Genomic DNA, 16,272 nt, shown 5'->3' with positions numbered 1-16,272 from the left:
GGAGTAGGGGTGAGGGGAGAGGGAGTAGTGAATTAAGGGATGGGGTAGGAGTGAGGGGTGAGCTAGGGGGAGGGATGGGGTATGGTGAGAGGTGAGGTAAGAGGCGGGTTGAGGGGTGCGGTAGGGGTGAAAGGTGGGGTATAGGCAGACGTGTTGCAGTGGTTAGGGATGGGGTAGGTGTGAGCGGTAGGGTAGGGGAGAAGGGAAGGGTGGTGGTGAGGGGTGGGTGCGGTAACGGGTCAGTGGAACGTTGGGATGTGAGTGAGGGTTGAAGGGTGGGTTACGGGGAGTGGTGGGTGAGGGGGAGTGTTGGGGGAGGGGTGGTGTAGTAGTGAGGGAAGGCAGAGAGGTGGGAGGGCAAAGCCACGATGGAAGAGAAAGTTCTTGAGAACGGCCTTGAAGGAGGCAAGTGAGGAAACGAGGGGAAGTGACCGTGGGATGGAGTTCCAGAGTGTGGGGCAGAGAGGCTGAAAGCCCGGACACCGATGGGAGGGCGGGTCGGGCGGGAGACATGGAGCAGCCCGGAGCCCACTGGCCGGAGGGAGCTGGCAGGTTGGTAGGGAGTCAGCAGGTCAGAGAAGGGAGGAGGGGGCGAGGCCACACGCTCTCGCGTATAAAATCGTTCAGTCGGCTCCTGTCGGAATTTAACAACATCAGGAATTTATAGTAGAATATTATTCAGGATTATGTGATGCGAATATGCGTAAAATGTGTGATTTTATATTAAGTGTTGACGGTCCTGAGGTAGGACACATGTGGTGTTCTCTCTGTCTGGAGGAATAACGAGAAGCTTTGGGAAAAGGCAGGAGGTCAACACTGATCAGCAGATAACAACAAGCCACAGAGGGAACGGTCCAATGTACCTGTCGACACAGAATCTTAGCTCAGCAATAAGTCTCTGGGTTCTGACAGAGCAACACAACCGAAGGCCACCCTCAAGAACAGCCACTAACCAGCAAGTTGCTTAAACTGAAGGACTTTGGTACCATCCCGGGGTCTGAGGAGAAGTAACCATTCACTTAAAAGAAATGTACTGACGGTCCCCACATAACAAAATAATGAGCACCAGATACAGCCCAAGTCAGGATAGCACCGAGCCGAATGATTGACGAACCTGAGTACGTGACAGTATCAGACATGGGTAGAACGGCCCTGGAAATAGAAGATTTGGAGACGGGGTATAACGAGCCAGGCTCAAGGGGAGAGCAAAAAAAGAGCAGGACGTCTCCAAGAGGGTGATAGTCAGCCCTGAATCAGAGATCAGAGGGTCACCATAAGTGTGTGAGTCTATCACTGAGCTTCTCGGGCTCAAAAGAGGAACGGCTGCGGCTGATTCCTTTACACCGATAGTGTGAGTATTCCTTAACTGCTGTAACCCATGTGTTTTTAATATAATACAGTCAAGGATAATCGTTCTACTTTGATATAATCATCGGATTCTGCTATTGCTTATTGGACCATTTACCTTTCTCTGTATTGTGTGATTGATATTAACTGTTGGGATCGAAATAAAGTGTTCAAAGGTGTGTTACGCCATATTTTGTAACTGTCGAGTCTTTTGATCGAACTCGGGGTTCATTTTTTCCAAAAGTAGTGACTTTACAGTGAATCCCGTGCAGTCACTTTACGGTGAATCCTGTGCAGTCACTTTACAGTGAATCCTGTGTACTCACTTTACAGTAAACCCGGTGTAGTAACTTTAAACTGAATCATGGGCAGTCACTCTAAACTTTACAGTGAATCCAGTGTAGTCATATTACAGTTTATTCTACTTATATTTCACTTCCTTGCAGCTGGACAGGATTTAAGAAACAACCCGACCGGGTACGATAGGCGACTCTCGGCGCTTTCCGAGCTTCCCCAGGTGAAGGGTATCCGGGCTGATCCCCTCGGGCAGGTTCCTTATCAACACAAATTCTTGCCAAACGCCACCCAAAAGTCCAGGCTAAACCAGGGATGGCAGTGACAGCCGAGGATTACTGGGGTCAGCTTTTCCCAATGGCAGTGACAGCCCTGGGAAGGCTGTGAGAAGCCCTCAGACCAGGCGTCAGGGTCGGAGGGGAGAGAGGAGGTTCGCTGTGTAGAAGGGCCAAAACCCGGGAATAATCCATGGACCGCCCTGAGCGGCCACAGCAGAGACAGGTCGACGGGACAGAGTCTGTCTGAGCCGTGTGTCCCGCAGCAGAGATTTACCATCCAATCCAGAACAACAACCCCCCCCACAACAACCCCGAACCCCCCCCCCCCCCTCGCACCACCACAACCCCCCGACCACCCTACCGCCTATTGACGGGTCCCGGCCTCCCCACTAACATCCCCCAACCTATGGATACCATTTGAACCTGTATTGGGAGTCAGACCTTATGTTAAACCTGTGGTGAATGGAGGACCATCACAACTGATGTGAATTGACCCCCAGGTCTGAGGCTGCGATAATACACTCTGACTCTCCGACTGGGAATCTGCGGCTACCAATGGATGTGTGGAATAGTGCGGGTTTGACTGGAAGCGCTGTGTTTCGGGTCCAATTGACACAGGTTACACTGATCCTCACGGAGGAAACAACACAACAACAACACGATTACATTTGTGTAGCGCCTTTCACATCGGGAGGACGTCCCAAGGCGCTGAAAGTGGGTTGTTTATCTTAGACGTACAAGAGCGCGGCAGCGACCAACACGATCCAGAAGAGAGGGATATTGGGGGCAGAAACTCTGTTAAAATATCCGGTGAGAGTTCATTTCCCAAATCAATGCCTGTGGACAGGGGATCCCAGTCGAGGTGGAGAGATCGCATATCCAGCGCCAGTTGATCACTCTCATGCGGTATTTGCAATCAAAAAGGGTGAAATTTACCCTCCAGATAGTTTCCAGATAATACGGTGGGAAAAATCTTTGCCGACCAACCCTCAGTACAAGTGCGATTGTGGAAAATTAATTGCTCTAGAGACCATTAACGGACAAACCCTGCAAACAATATGCTATGCAGGAATAGCCTCCCATACACTGCTGATATTATTAACTCGTTAAAACAACAGAGTGTCATTCAAGAAGGTTCATTCACCACCAACTCGCCCATATGACCGGTACCAAAGACGGATGGGAGTTGGAGGTTAACAATTGATTACCGAAAATAAAGTGACACCGTCCTGTTCCCCAGTGGTCAGTGATTCCCCAACACTATTAACTCGTCAAACAATACACGGCTGTCTTTTCTCCACGTTTGTCATTTCTAACGGCTTCTGGAGTGTCCCCATCAGAGATGAAGATCAGTTTAAATTCGCCTTCACATGAGATAACCAGCAGACCCCAAGGCTCTAACACAAGGAGTCACACAAACCACAGCTCTGATCTCTCCGGTTCCGCGGGAGCCTTTTCACCCGGAGGTCACTGCGACCGACCAGAGCTTAACGGCAGTGCTGTGCCCGGACCGCGGCAAACTGACTGCGATTGCACTCGCCTCCCGCATCCTGACGGGGTTGAGAACCACTTTGACGTGTGTGAGCGACACCGACTGCCACATCCTGAGCCATCGCACAGTTTACCTTTGTGACCGATGTCCAGTAGCTGGAGATACATTCACCGCAAACTCCGTTGAAATTGTTGCTGAGCCCCGGAGATACCTCGGTCTCCTCTCAACGGCTGAACCGATGGGGCTCGGTCCTGGGACAGCGGAACATCGAGAGTACCTCACAACCAACAACACTTCTCCCTCATCTGCTGCTGTACAACGGAGACCCACTCGAGTGTCCGGTCCCACGCATCAAGTTTCAACATATATACTACACCTCTTCCAGAGGGACAGTGCATGTATAACGATGGATGCTCCTTCCACGAAAAAGGCTTAAATCGGCACCACCAGCCCATGGTCCATGGACCCATGTACGGAATTATTTCATTGATGCATTACCAACGATAAAATGAGGTTTTGGCACTGACTTGTAATACTCAACAAATTTAAAAAATGGATTGAGGCATTTCCCACTAGAATTAACACTGCGCTAACAGCAGCCCGAGTCCCCTTACGCCAAGTGATCTGCAGGTGGGGAACACCTGTACAAGCGGACTCAGACCAAGGATCGCACTTTACAGGTAACATTTTCTCGGAAATCCAAATCCTGCTGGGAATCTAACTGAGATCGCTCATCTCACACCACCACCCAGTCTTCCGGAGCGGTGGAACGGGGAAATCGGACCTTGAAGACATTGATTAAGATATTCTGTGCAGATCACCGCGCCCCAACACACCAGTTCTGGCCACGGTCCACGGGCTCCGTATCAACAACATATTTATTCCAGTATCCTCAAATCCCTTTCTGTCCTGGCACCTCCCTCCCTTCCCGACCGCTTACTCCTCAACCCACAACCCGCTGCCCACAACCACTCGTATGGTTCGGCGGAACTCTGGATGATCTGCAGCCTGTGGAGGGAGGAATTGGGGAGGACGATCAGCAGTGGTTTGTAGATGTGTATATCTACAGTGGAGTCCTGTAGCTCAGTGGTTAGAGCACTTGGCTTCCAAGTGAGACACATGGGTTTAATTCCCGGAAGGGCGAAACCTTCGGCAAGTTTCCTTATGCTACACAGCAAATAATAATCCCTCCAAAACAAAACAGTGGTGGATTGGTCATTTTCAATCCACGACTGTTGGTGGGATACAGCTGTGCGGAATGGCTGCCTCGTTTCGCCCACAAATATGCGGTCAATTCACTTTTCAGTCTATTCTGTGAAGCGCTTTCAGATGTCGAGAAGACTTGAAAAGCGCTCTATCAAATTCAAGGATTATTATTCATTATATATACATATAAATGCTAAGACGTTTGTGCACTGTGTAAAATGAATGCGTTATACAAACGGCAAACATGAACCAGGGAATGTGGGAAGGAAGCAGAGTTGGGCAATCATGGGGGCTGTATTTAACGCTGTTTAGGTATACAGAGTGATTGATTTCGGAGGGTTTGAGGGAGGGAATCCTTGTTATTCGGGGCATCTTTCCTGAATGACCACATGTGGACCTTTGACTTCAAAATCCTGGCTCCCGAGTTCAAATCCATTCAATCCCGGTAACTCCCTCCCTCCCCGACCTCCTCACCGCCCCAACGACTGCTCCCGACCTCCTGCTCGTCCGTCGGACTTTCCACTCCGCCATCGGAGGTCGTGCATTCAGCCACTAACCCCAAAACACTGGAAAACACTCCTCAATCCCTCCGCCTTCCCCCCAATCTCTCCGCGTTTATAGTTCCCGACTGGAAACTTACATTTTCGACCGGACTTCGGGCCACCTACAGCCCCCACCACGGCTCAGAGTCGGGCCCCGCCATGTTAAGCGCTCTGAGAAGCCACACTGCATGGAGGGCGCCATATAAGTGCAAGTTGTTGCTATTGTTGAATGGACCTGATGTCGTGATGCCCGAGTGTAGGGCGTGAGCAGGAGAGAGAGGTGAAGGAGTTGCTGTTGATGGTCAGTGTGGACAGGTTAGTAACACACAGGATGACCGCAAATTTTGGGGGGACACTCTTTTTAAATACAGTGAGGACACGTCCTCGTGGGCACTACATACCTGTGTCACCGGCTCATACACACCCCACCACAGCACACCGGCCGATCATGGCCGGTGCCCCGATGCGCACCGCACACACACATGTTTACACGGTAAACACCCGGAGACACGGCCACACAAACCACACACATCCACTCAACACAGAAGCAGTCCCGACCCTGATCGTAGTACAACACCGCCTCTCAGTGGCCGTTAGTTGTATTACAACACCAAAAAAATCACTTCAAAAATTCTTCCTTTTGCAACAACATCAAATCAGCTGCATTTACTCAGCCTACTTCACGTTGGATCACGTCTTAGATCTTTTTCTCGGTGTTGTGTTATAATTGACAAATAGATTTTCAAATCTTTGTGTAAATAAACTTTTCCCTATTGAATCCCATGACATAATTTTATTCCTCAATCCCTCAGCTCGGTTACCACCATTTAATGCTGGAGAGGGGTAAGGCGGACAAATCAATTCACTTTTATTTCATCTCTCTTGATGGTTGTTGCGTATTTGAGGAATATAATCATTTACTGTGGGTTTTCAAATTAAAAAATCAAAAACTTGCATTACCGCGTAACTGCCGCCAGGGGGCGGTGTTGCACTGTGTAACTTCCCATAATGTACTCAGTGATATTACTTGTCCTCCTTGACTGGAGGTGAACAGAGTCTCAATGCAGCTGCTCTGGAGTTTGGGCACAGAAAGTCAACAGCAGCGAATCCTCTATGACGGTCTCTAGTCCGGATCCCGAGGCAGGAGGGGCTGCAGCACCGCACAGCCCAGCCCGGCTCATCGGCAGGAACTGCAAGGAAAGAACAGTCACGGGAAGGAAACATCCCACTCAGCAGCTGTTATCCCCGTGAGCAGAGGCCCTAATGGTAAGGGTGGCCCTTGGATTGGGAAAGTCTCGAGCTCCAGATGTCATGCCTCCACTCACAAATGCATATCTAGCCCTCCCACCTCAACAGACTTCGAACACACATAATTTCTGTCAGGGGGTAAACCTGTCTCCCTGTTCCCTGGGTCGGAAGACATTGTTAGGGAATGGACGAGGAGGGGCTAGTTGTGGCTGAGCATGGGGTGTGCGTGAGGATGAGGAAGGGCTGTGTGTGGGTGAGGATGACTAGGGGCTGCGTATGTGTTGGATTGGGGAAGGGCTGGGTATGGGTGAAAGTAGGGAGGGGCTGAGAGTGGGTAAGGATGGGCCAGGGATGGGTGTTGTTGAGGATGTGGAGGGGATTGGTGTGGGTGAGAATGGGGAAAGTGTTGGTTTGTAGGTGGAGGGACTGGGTGTGGGTGAGCAATGCAGGTTTGGGTGAGGGTAGCATTGGGGAGGTGCAGGATGTGGTTGAGGGTCGGGAGGGCTGGATGCGTGTGCAGTTGGGGACGGGTGTGTGAGGGTGATGTTTGGAGGCGCTGTGGGTGAGGATGGCGAGTTGCCGGTTCCTCAGACAGAATAAGGTTAGGATGGACTGTGTCAGGATCCAGAGTCTGAGAGCTGAGAGGAAGAAACAAAACACAGTGGAGTGAGGGAGCAACGGAGAGGGTGATGGGTGAGCTGGTAGGTTGGAGGCGGGGTGTGTGAAGAGGTAAGAGAGGTGTGGGTTGTGTGTGGGGTGTGTGTGTGTGGGGGGGGGTGGGGTTCAGGACTTTGGGCGGTGCACGGGGAGGCCAGCGTGTGTGTGAGCTGGTGAAAGATCACGTTATTGGGTCAGTATTCCTGAAACCAGAATAAACAGCACTGATCGTGTAGTTTTGCAAGGCCACAAGCAGAGGACGATCATGAGCCCCATCCGGATCGGGTTCCACTTCTTCCCCATTCCTCGGAGGATCAAGTTCATTCCCTTAATGATACCGCACTCCCCAACCCATTCATTTGCGCCCCAACCCAATCCCTGCTTCCTCCGCTCGACTTTCTCCAGCCTCCTGCATGTCCCCCTGTGGAACCTTCAGATCCACCATCAGCGGCAACACTTTCAGCCACTCACGCCCCGAAATTCTGGAACACTCTTCGTCTGTTCCTTGTTCTTGTCCCTTCCTTCCCCATCTTCAGGTCGCAACTGAAGACCTCAGTCTTCGACGGTGCTTACGATTACCTGCCTATCCTCTGGGCCGCTGTGATGATCCATCACGGTCAAGCTCTCTGGGAATCCACACCTGTGAGGGGCGCAATAAAAATGCAAGTTGTTATTGTTGTTCGTGATTTCAAGATCCTCGTCCTCACCTTGGAAGCTCTCCAGGGTCTTTGTCCCTCCTTATCTACCTACCCGCTCCCTCCGCTCAGTGGGCTCCAGTCAGTACCAAATCCCCATCGCCCTGCCCGCCCAAACATCAGCAACGAGGCCTTCAGCATTCATGGCCCGACCTTCTGGAACTCCATACTGGAGAACCTCCACACGGGACCCCTCCCTGGCCTCCCTCAAATCCCATCGCAAGACCTTCCTCTTCCTCATCGTCCAACCTCGCCCCCCCCCCCCCCCAACCACCCCCACCCCCCGGCTACTTAGTTCCAAACCCCGGCTTTTGTGCAAAACCTTCAATGTCCAGTGCCTTGGGACGTCTTGACGTGAGAGGCGCTGTATCAATACCATTTCAGTACCAACAGTGTTGATGCTGTTAGGATGCAGGTGTCTGAGGCGCGGAGCCGGCGAGCGGCGGGACCTCGAGAACCCGGTAAACCGAGCGGGACTCATGGAAGGTCAGTCAGGCTGCGGCGGGGAGTCACAGGGCTGGTCTCCCGGGGATCGGGACCAGCGTTACATTTACTGACTGACTCTTAAATCATTCACATTCACTCACAGAGTGAGTATGAGCAGAGTTTACACACACACACACACACTACACACTCACACACATAAATGCTGACACAAATATATGTACACGCTCACACACACACATATACAATTCGACACACGCATTCATACGCACGCGCGCGCGCACACACACTCACACACACACAGAGACACACACAGATACACACACACAGACACAAAGACACACACACACGCACACACGCACACACACACACACAGACACACACAGACACACACATACAGACATAGACACACACACGCATACACATTCAGGGAGACACACAGAAATCCGTGACTGGGATCTCTTTATCTTTCTCTTACCCATTTCTCTCTCCCCTCTCCCCATCCCGCCATCTCTTTCCCCTCCGCTCTCACCCCCTCTCCCTCTCACTCTCCCACTCTCTCTCCCCCTCACCCCCTTTATCTCAGCCCCTTCTCTACTCTCTCTCCCCCTCTATATCTCACTCCCCTCTATCTCTTTCCCTCTCCCCCCATTCGTTCACACTCTCTCCCCCGCTCTCTCTCTCTCTCTCTCTCTCTCTCTCGGCCTCCCACTTCTTTCACTCTCTCCCCGCTATCTCCCGCTCTAACCCACTCTCTCCCCTCTCTCTCTACCTCCCTTTCACACTCTCTCACTCCCCATTCTCTCAACTCTCTCTCTCCCCCTCTTATCACCCCATTCTCTCAACTCTCTCTCTCCCATCCTCTATCTCCCCTTCTCTCATTTTCTACCCCTCTCTCTCTTTCTCTCCTACACTCTCCACCGCCCCCTCCCTCTTCTCCAAAATCCCCCTTCCTATCCCCCAGCCCCTCCTTCTAACCCCCCACCCCATCCACCATCTCTCCCTCTAGCCCCTCTCTTCTCTCGCTCTCTCTCCAGTACAGGCTGCTCGGGCGAATCCATCATCTTCCCCAACACCACCCGGTTCGACCACGTCAAACTGCTCCCGAGCTCCTCGCTCGTCCTCGCCGCGTTCACCCTGTGCCTGAGAGCCTCCACCGGGGTGACCCGCACCGTCAGCCTCTTCTCCTACGCGGTGCGGGGCCAAGACAACGAGGTCCTGAACCCCATGATCGCGGGAACCGGCAGCTTCCCGCTGCAATCGGGGGCAGAAGCGTCGGCTTGAGGATGCCCCCACTGACCGAGGTGTTGACCCACATCTGCGCCACTTGGGAGAGCAAATCGTGTTTGGCTCGCCTGTGGGTCAACTCCCGCAGGAGCCGGGCTGCCCGGGGGTGTCTACGTTCTGGGTCAAGATGAAGACTCGCCGGGCGGGGGTTTCGACGCCTCTCAGTCGCTCCGGGGACAGGAGACTGAGACAACCTGTTGGACCATGTGTTGTCCTTCGCCAAGATTCAGAATCTCAGCCGGGGCTGCTCCCGGATCCGAGGGAACGTGATCGACTGGGAGACGTTGGGGCATCAGAGGGAAGGGGGCGCGATCGTGCAGAGCAATCACGGCTGCGACTTTTGCTTTTAGAGTAAAGTTTGTGTTGCATTCCCCGAAACTATCTCTCCTTTAGCTCGCTCCATCCCTCCTACACTCCTCAACTCCTTCCCTCCTACATTCCTCACCTTCCTCCCAAACTCTCACTCCCTCCCTCCTACACATACTCTCTTCACCTCCCTTCCTCATACACTACTCATCTCTTTTGCTCCATCCCACAATGCTCACCTCCCTCCCTCGGTCCTGCATTCCTCACCTACCTACCTCTCTCCCTCCCTCCTACACGAGAAGGAGTTCGGGATCAACTGGATTTTGCGGTGAATCTGATTCCAAAAGTGATTCTGATGAAGAATGTGGTGATTATTTCTGGGGAGGAATCTGTCTCTGCCAAATAAAAGTCGTGGTGAATACATTCTGTTTCTGTCTGTTTCGGTTTGCTCACACTCAACCCTTCCACAATCACATGCTCCATCGCTCTCACGGGCGCTGATACACACGGCCACAGATTCACTGAAGCACAGAGACAGAAGCGAGCGTGACTGTGAGTTTGCGAGTGAGAGAGAGAGAGAGACTGAGCGAGAGGGAGAGGGGTAGGGAGAGGGAGATAATGAGGGAGTGTGTGAGAGAGAGAGAGAGAGAGGAGACTGAGCGAGATGGAAGGGGAGACTGAGGGATTGAGAGAGAGTGAGGGAGAGAGAGAGCGAGAGGTAGAGAGCGAGAGAGCGAGAGGGAGTTAGAGATAGCGACAGAAAGAGAGGGAGCGAGAGAGAGAAAGAGAGGTTGAGCGAGAGGGAGTGTGGGAGAATGAGAGAATGAGAAAGACAGAGGGAAGGAAAGACAGAGGGCGGTCGACCACCTGAAGGAACTCCCGCCGGCCTCGCCCGCTCTCGCCGCGTTCACCCTGTGCCTGAGAGCCTCCACCCGGGTGACCCGCACCGTCAGCCTCTTCTCCTACGTGGTGTGGGGCCAACACAACGAGCTCCTGATCACCAAGAATGGGGCTACGGGCAGCTTCGGGATCTACATCGGGGTCGGCAGTGTCTTCTTGAGGATGCCCCCACTGACCCAGGTATTGACCCACATCTGCGCCACTTGTGAGAGCAAGTCCGGGCTGGCTCGCCTGTGGGTCAACTCCCACAGGAGCCTAAAGGCCGCCATCAGGCCGGGCTACACCATGAAGCCCGGGGAGGATCTTCCTCCTGGGTCAAGATCAAGACTCGCCGGGTGGGTGTTTCGATGCCTCTCAGTCGCTCCAGGGAGAGGAGACCGAGATCAACCTGTGGGACCATGTGTTGTCTCGCCCCGAGATTCAAGATCTCAGCCGGGGCTGCTCCCGGATCCGTGAGAACGTGATCAACTGGAAGACGATCGACTATCAGAGGAAAGGGGGCGCGATGCTGCAGGGCAATCACGACTGCGAGGTTCAGTTTCAGTCTCCAGTTTGTGTTGGGTTCCCTGAAGCTTTCTTTCCACTCGCTCCCTCCCACCCTCCCTCCTGCACTCCTCACCTCCATCCCTCCTACCATCCTCACCTCCCCCCCTTGCTCCTACACGAGTTGGAGTTTGGCATCAACTGGATTTTCCGAAGAATCTGATCCCGAAAGTGATTCTGATGAACATTTTGATATTTATTTCTGCCAAATAAAAGTCGTGGTGAATAAACTCTGTTCCTGTCTGTTTCTGTGCGGTTACACTAAACCCTTGTACATTAAATCGTTCTCTCCCTCGCACGGGCGCTAACGCACACGGCCACAGATTCACTGAGGGACAAAGACAGACAGCGAGCGTGACTGTGAATGTGCGAGCGAGAGAGATAAAGAGAGAGAGACTGAGCGAGAGGTGGAGGCTAAGAGGAGGGGTAGACTGAGGGAAGTGAGAGAGCGAGGGAGACTGAGAGAGAGAGGGAGACACTGAGCGAAAGGAAGAGGGGGAGACTGAGGGAGTGAGAGGGGGAGACTTAGCGAGAGAGGGAGAGACTGAGCGAAAGGAACAGGGGGAGACTGAGTGAGTGTGAGAGAGAGAGAGAGAGAGAGAGTGAGAGAGAGAGAGAGAGAGAGAGAGAGAGAGAGAGAGAGAGAAAGAGACAAAGCGAGAGAGAGAGAGGAGACTAAGCGAGAGGGAAGGGGAGACTGAGGGATTGAGAGAGAGGGAGAGAGAGAGAGGGGGGAAGAGAGCGAGTGGAAGTGAGAGATTGAGAGAAAGAGAGGGAAGGAGAAAGAGAGGGAGAGGGAGAAACTGAGCGAGATGGGGAGGGGGAGAATAAGGGAGTGAGAGAGTGGGAGAGCGAGATACGAAGAGATGGAGGAAGAGAGAGTGGGAGAGAAGAGACTGAGCGAGGTGGAGAGGGAGATGGAGAGCGGCAGACTGAGGGAGTGAGAGAGAGAGGGAGGGAGGGAGAGCGAGATAAAAGGAGAGAGATTGAGCGAGATGGAGAGCTAGACTGGGGCAGTGAGAGAGACAGACTAGGGCAGTGAGAGAGACAGAGGAAGGTCGACCACCTCAAGCAACTCCCGCCGGCCTCGCCCGCTCTCGCCGCGTTCACCCTGTGCCTGAGAGCCTCCAACCCGGTGACCCGCACCGTCATCCACTTCTCCTACGCGGTATCGGGGCCAAGACAACGAGGTCCTGATCACCCTGAACGCGGCCACCGGCAGCATCAGGCTGTACATCGGGGTCGGCAGCCTCTTCTTGAGGATACCCCCACTCACCGAGGTGTTGACCCACATCTGCGCCACTTAGGAGAGTAAGTACGGGCTGGCTCGCCTGTGGGTCAACTCTCACAGGAGCCTAAATGCCGCCATGAAGCCGGTCTACACCATCGCACCCGGGCTGGGTGTGGGGGGGCGGGGGGGGGGGGGGGGGGGGGGGGGCTCCGTCCTGGGTCAAGATCAGGACTCGCCGGGCGGAGGTTTCGACGCCTCTCAGTCGCTCCAGGGAGAGGAGACTGAGGTCAACCTGTGGGACCATGTGTTGTCCTTCGCCAAGATTCAGGATCTCAGCCGGGACTGCTCCCGGAGACGGGGGAACGTGATCAACTGGGAGACGGTGGGGTATCAGAGGGAAGGGGGCGCGATCGTGCAGGAAAATAACTACTGCGACTTTTATTTGGAGGCTCCAGTTTGTGTTGCCTTCCCCGAAACTATCTCTCCTTTTGCTCCCTCCATCCCTCCCTCCCTCCTCCCTCCTGCAATCCTCACCTCCCTCCAAAGTACGCTCCTCACCTCCGTCCCCCCTTCCTATTCTCTCCACCTCCCTTCCCCTCTCTCGCTCCCTCCCTCCAACACGTACTCTCCTCAGCTCTCTACCTCCCTCCTTCCCTCCTATACTCCTCACCTCCCTCCCTCCCTCACTCGCTCCCTCCCTCCCTCTCGCGCCCTCTCTCCTATACGTGCTCTCCTCACTTCCTCCCCCTATACTGCTCACCTCTCTCCCTCCCTACCTCCTACATTCCTCACCTCCCTCCCTCCCTCCTACAATCCTCACCTCCCTCACTCCTATATGTCGCACTTCTCTCCCTCCTACACTCTTCACCTCCCATTCCCCCTCACGACTTCACTCCTCACCTCCCTCCCTTCTACACACCTCACCTCCTTTCCTTCTACACTCCTCACCTCCCTCCCTCCCTCCTACGCTCCTCACCTCCCTGCCTCCCTCCTACACGAGAGGGATTCTGAGATCAATTGGATTTTGCGGAGATTCTGATCCGAAAGTAATTCTGATGAAGATTTTTGTGATTATTTCTGGGGAGGAATCTGTCCTAGCCAAGTAAAAGTCGTGGTGAATAAACTCTCTCCCTGTCTATTTCTGTGCGCTTACACTCAACCCTTGCACACTAACTCGCTCGCTCGCACGGGCGCTAATACACTCAGCCATAGATTCACTGAGCGACAGAAACAGACAGCGAGCGAGACTGTGAGTGTGAGTGAGAGAGGGAGAGACTGAGCGAGATGGGGAGGGGGAGAATGGGCGAGAGGGAGAAGGGGAGAATGAGGGAGTGAGAGGGAGAGAGATGTGATGGAATAATGAAAGGAGTTGTTGTGAACATATCAAGAACCGTTATGGTCTGTGAGAATATAAGCTCAGGATGACTTTCCACGGACAATATTCCCTTAATAAAACAACAGCAATAACAACAGCAAGATTGCATACAGCGCCTCTCACGTCGGGAGGACACGCCGATAAAAATAGTAATAGAGAGGTTGCAAAATAGTAATAATCCCTTAAATAACTATGTGATATGTCATATGTGATATATCTCCATCCTCCTGACCGTCTGCTGTTATTGGTGTCTCCATTAAAACAGCGATCACATCATCTTCAAATCGCTGTCAGATGTCCTTTGATTTTCTACGGCCTTACAGAATCCCCTCGTGGTCACTCTCACCCGCTGTGTGTCCAGTGTCTCTCTGTCCCTAATTTTTCATTCCCTTGAACCTTGTAAAGTATTTCTCTGATCGACCTTTCGTGTGGTTTGAGCTCCCGGTTCTGCCGGGTGTCGGCATAGCTCAGTTGGGAGCTCACTCAGCTCTCGAGTCAGGAGGTTGGGGGTTCGAGCCCCCACATGCGGACTGTGAGCTGATGGTCGAGGCTGACGGATCCCGATGTGGTGGTGGAGGAGCATCGCATGGTCAGAGGGGCCGACCTTCAGGTGAGATGTGGAGCCGAGGCCGTGTCGGGCTGTTCAGGTGGTACCAAACTTTCCATTTCACTTGGCAAAGAGGAGGGAGTTTCTCCCGGTTTCCTGGCGGTTTGTGGCTCATTGCTGACAAAAATGTTGTGGAGTCCTGTAGCTCAATGGTTAAGGCAACTCACCGAGCGAGAGATTTGGGTTTGATACCCGGCAGTTCAGGTCAGGGCGAAGCCTTGTGCAAGTTTTCTTACTCCACACACACACACACACACACATCTGATAATAATACCTCCAAAGAACAAAACAATAATAGGTGCAGAATTGGGAATGTTTCGCGCTGATGTACTTGGAAACCCGGGAATCTGGGGATTCTACAATCGATTGCACTCGGTTTTCACGGGTTTGGGGTTAAAATCAAAACACAAAGTTAATGCAAAAATCTGTTGAAATATTCGACAGTAATGCAGAATTGGGGATATTTGGCACTTAAAATCCCGGGGATCGGAGAGCTCATAACCCGCTTCATGTCGTTATACATTGGGGCATAATCGATCGGTTTCTCTTGAAGTCTCGCGCGGTCGCTGCCCCTCCCGCCCGGTCTCCCTCGTACCGTCACCGACAGCCACGCGCGCGTGCGCAGACGCTGCCCCTCTCCCACCCAGACTCGTGAGCCGCGAGTTCGAGCCCCGCACCTTCTCTCCTGGTGACGATTCATAATCCCGGGGGGAAAAACATCTTCATTTAAATTATTTTTTGTGTTTAAAAAACAAAATAATCAAGCGACGTCAGATGCTGAAATTATTATTTTTAAATGTTAGTTCACCCAAAAATGCAATTTAGGTCAATTGACCCACAAATTCTGCAGAAACATGGTAAACAGGTTTGCATCAGTGCAAAATCTTCCTAATTCTGCATTAATCCCAATGATCTCAATGGGGTTCTGCATCAATTTTGTGTTTCAATAATAACCCGCTCTCTGGGTGCAAACACGGGAAACGGGTTTAAAAGTCCCGGATCCCCAGGTTTTAAAGTGCATCAGTGCAAAATATCCGTAATTCTGCATTAACCTGAAACATGTCAACCGCTTTTTGAATGAAATCTCTCCCTCTCTCTCACTCTTTCTCTCTTTCAATCAGTCGCTGGAAGCTCTGTTGCAATCTGGAGACAGGTAGGGCGGTGATAGGGTGGGGCTGTTTCTAGAGGCGGGACGAGGGCTGGGGGCGGGGCAGCAACTGGAGGTGGGGCTAGGGATGTGTCTGAGGCTCGGGTGGGATGGATGCTAGAGGTGGGGCTCGAGCTCGGTGGTGGCGGGGTCGGGGTTGGGTTGACGCTAGAGGTGGGGCGGCCGCGAGGGGGGGTGCTGCATGACGTATTTCAGTCTGTGTACTAAATTTGGTAATTAAAGCGAGGGCGTTCCTTTCTTAAAGGGAAGGAGGATTATTTGCGGTTGTGTTGGGGTGGCGTAACCCACTGTTGATGATAGTAACAATCCTTGTGATTGTTATAGCGCCTCATCACATCTTCGAGACGTCCCAAAGCGCTTGATAGGATACACAGTAAAGTGTAGTGACTGTATTTTGTGGCTGAGGGAGAGAGGGAGGGAGAGAGAGAGAGAGACACGAACAGTGTTATAACGGGAAGTGACTGTTTTCTCGGATGGGAAGAGAGGGGGAGAGAGAGGAACAAGGACGTGACGTAAAGGATAGTGATTGTGTGTCTCGCTGGAAAGTGTATTGTCTGTTGTTTTAATATTCCCTTTTCCGCACTCTTTCTCTCTCGCTCGCTCTCACACACTTACATTCTCTCTTTCTCCCTCTCCCTTGCACATTCAGTCC

Source organism: Callorhinchus milii, unplaced genomic scaffold (assembly GCF_018977255.1).
Source record: "Callorhinchus milii isolate IMCB2004 unplaced genomic scaffold, IMCB_Cmil_1.0 Scaffold97, whole genome shotgun sequence".
In the NCBI taxonomy this organism is placed as follows: domain Eukaryota; kingdom Metazoa; phylum Chordata; class Chondrichthyes; order Chimaeriformes; family Callorhinchidae; genus Callorhinchus; species Callorhinchus milii.
Note: the sequence above shows the minus strand (reverse complement) of the source record.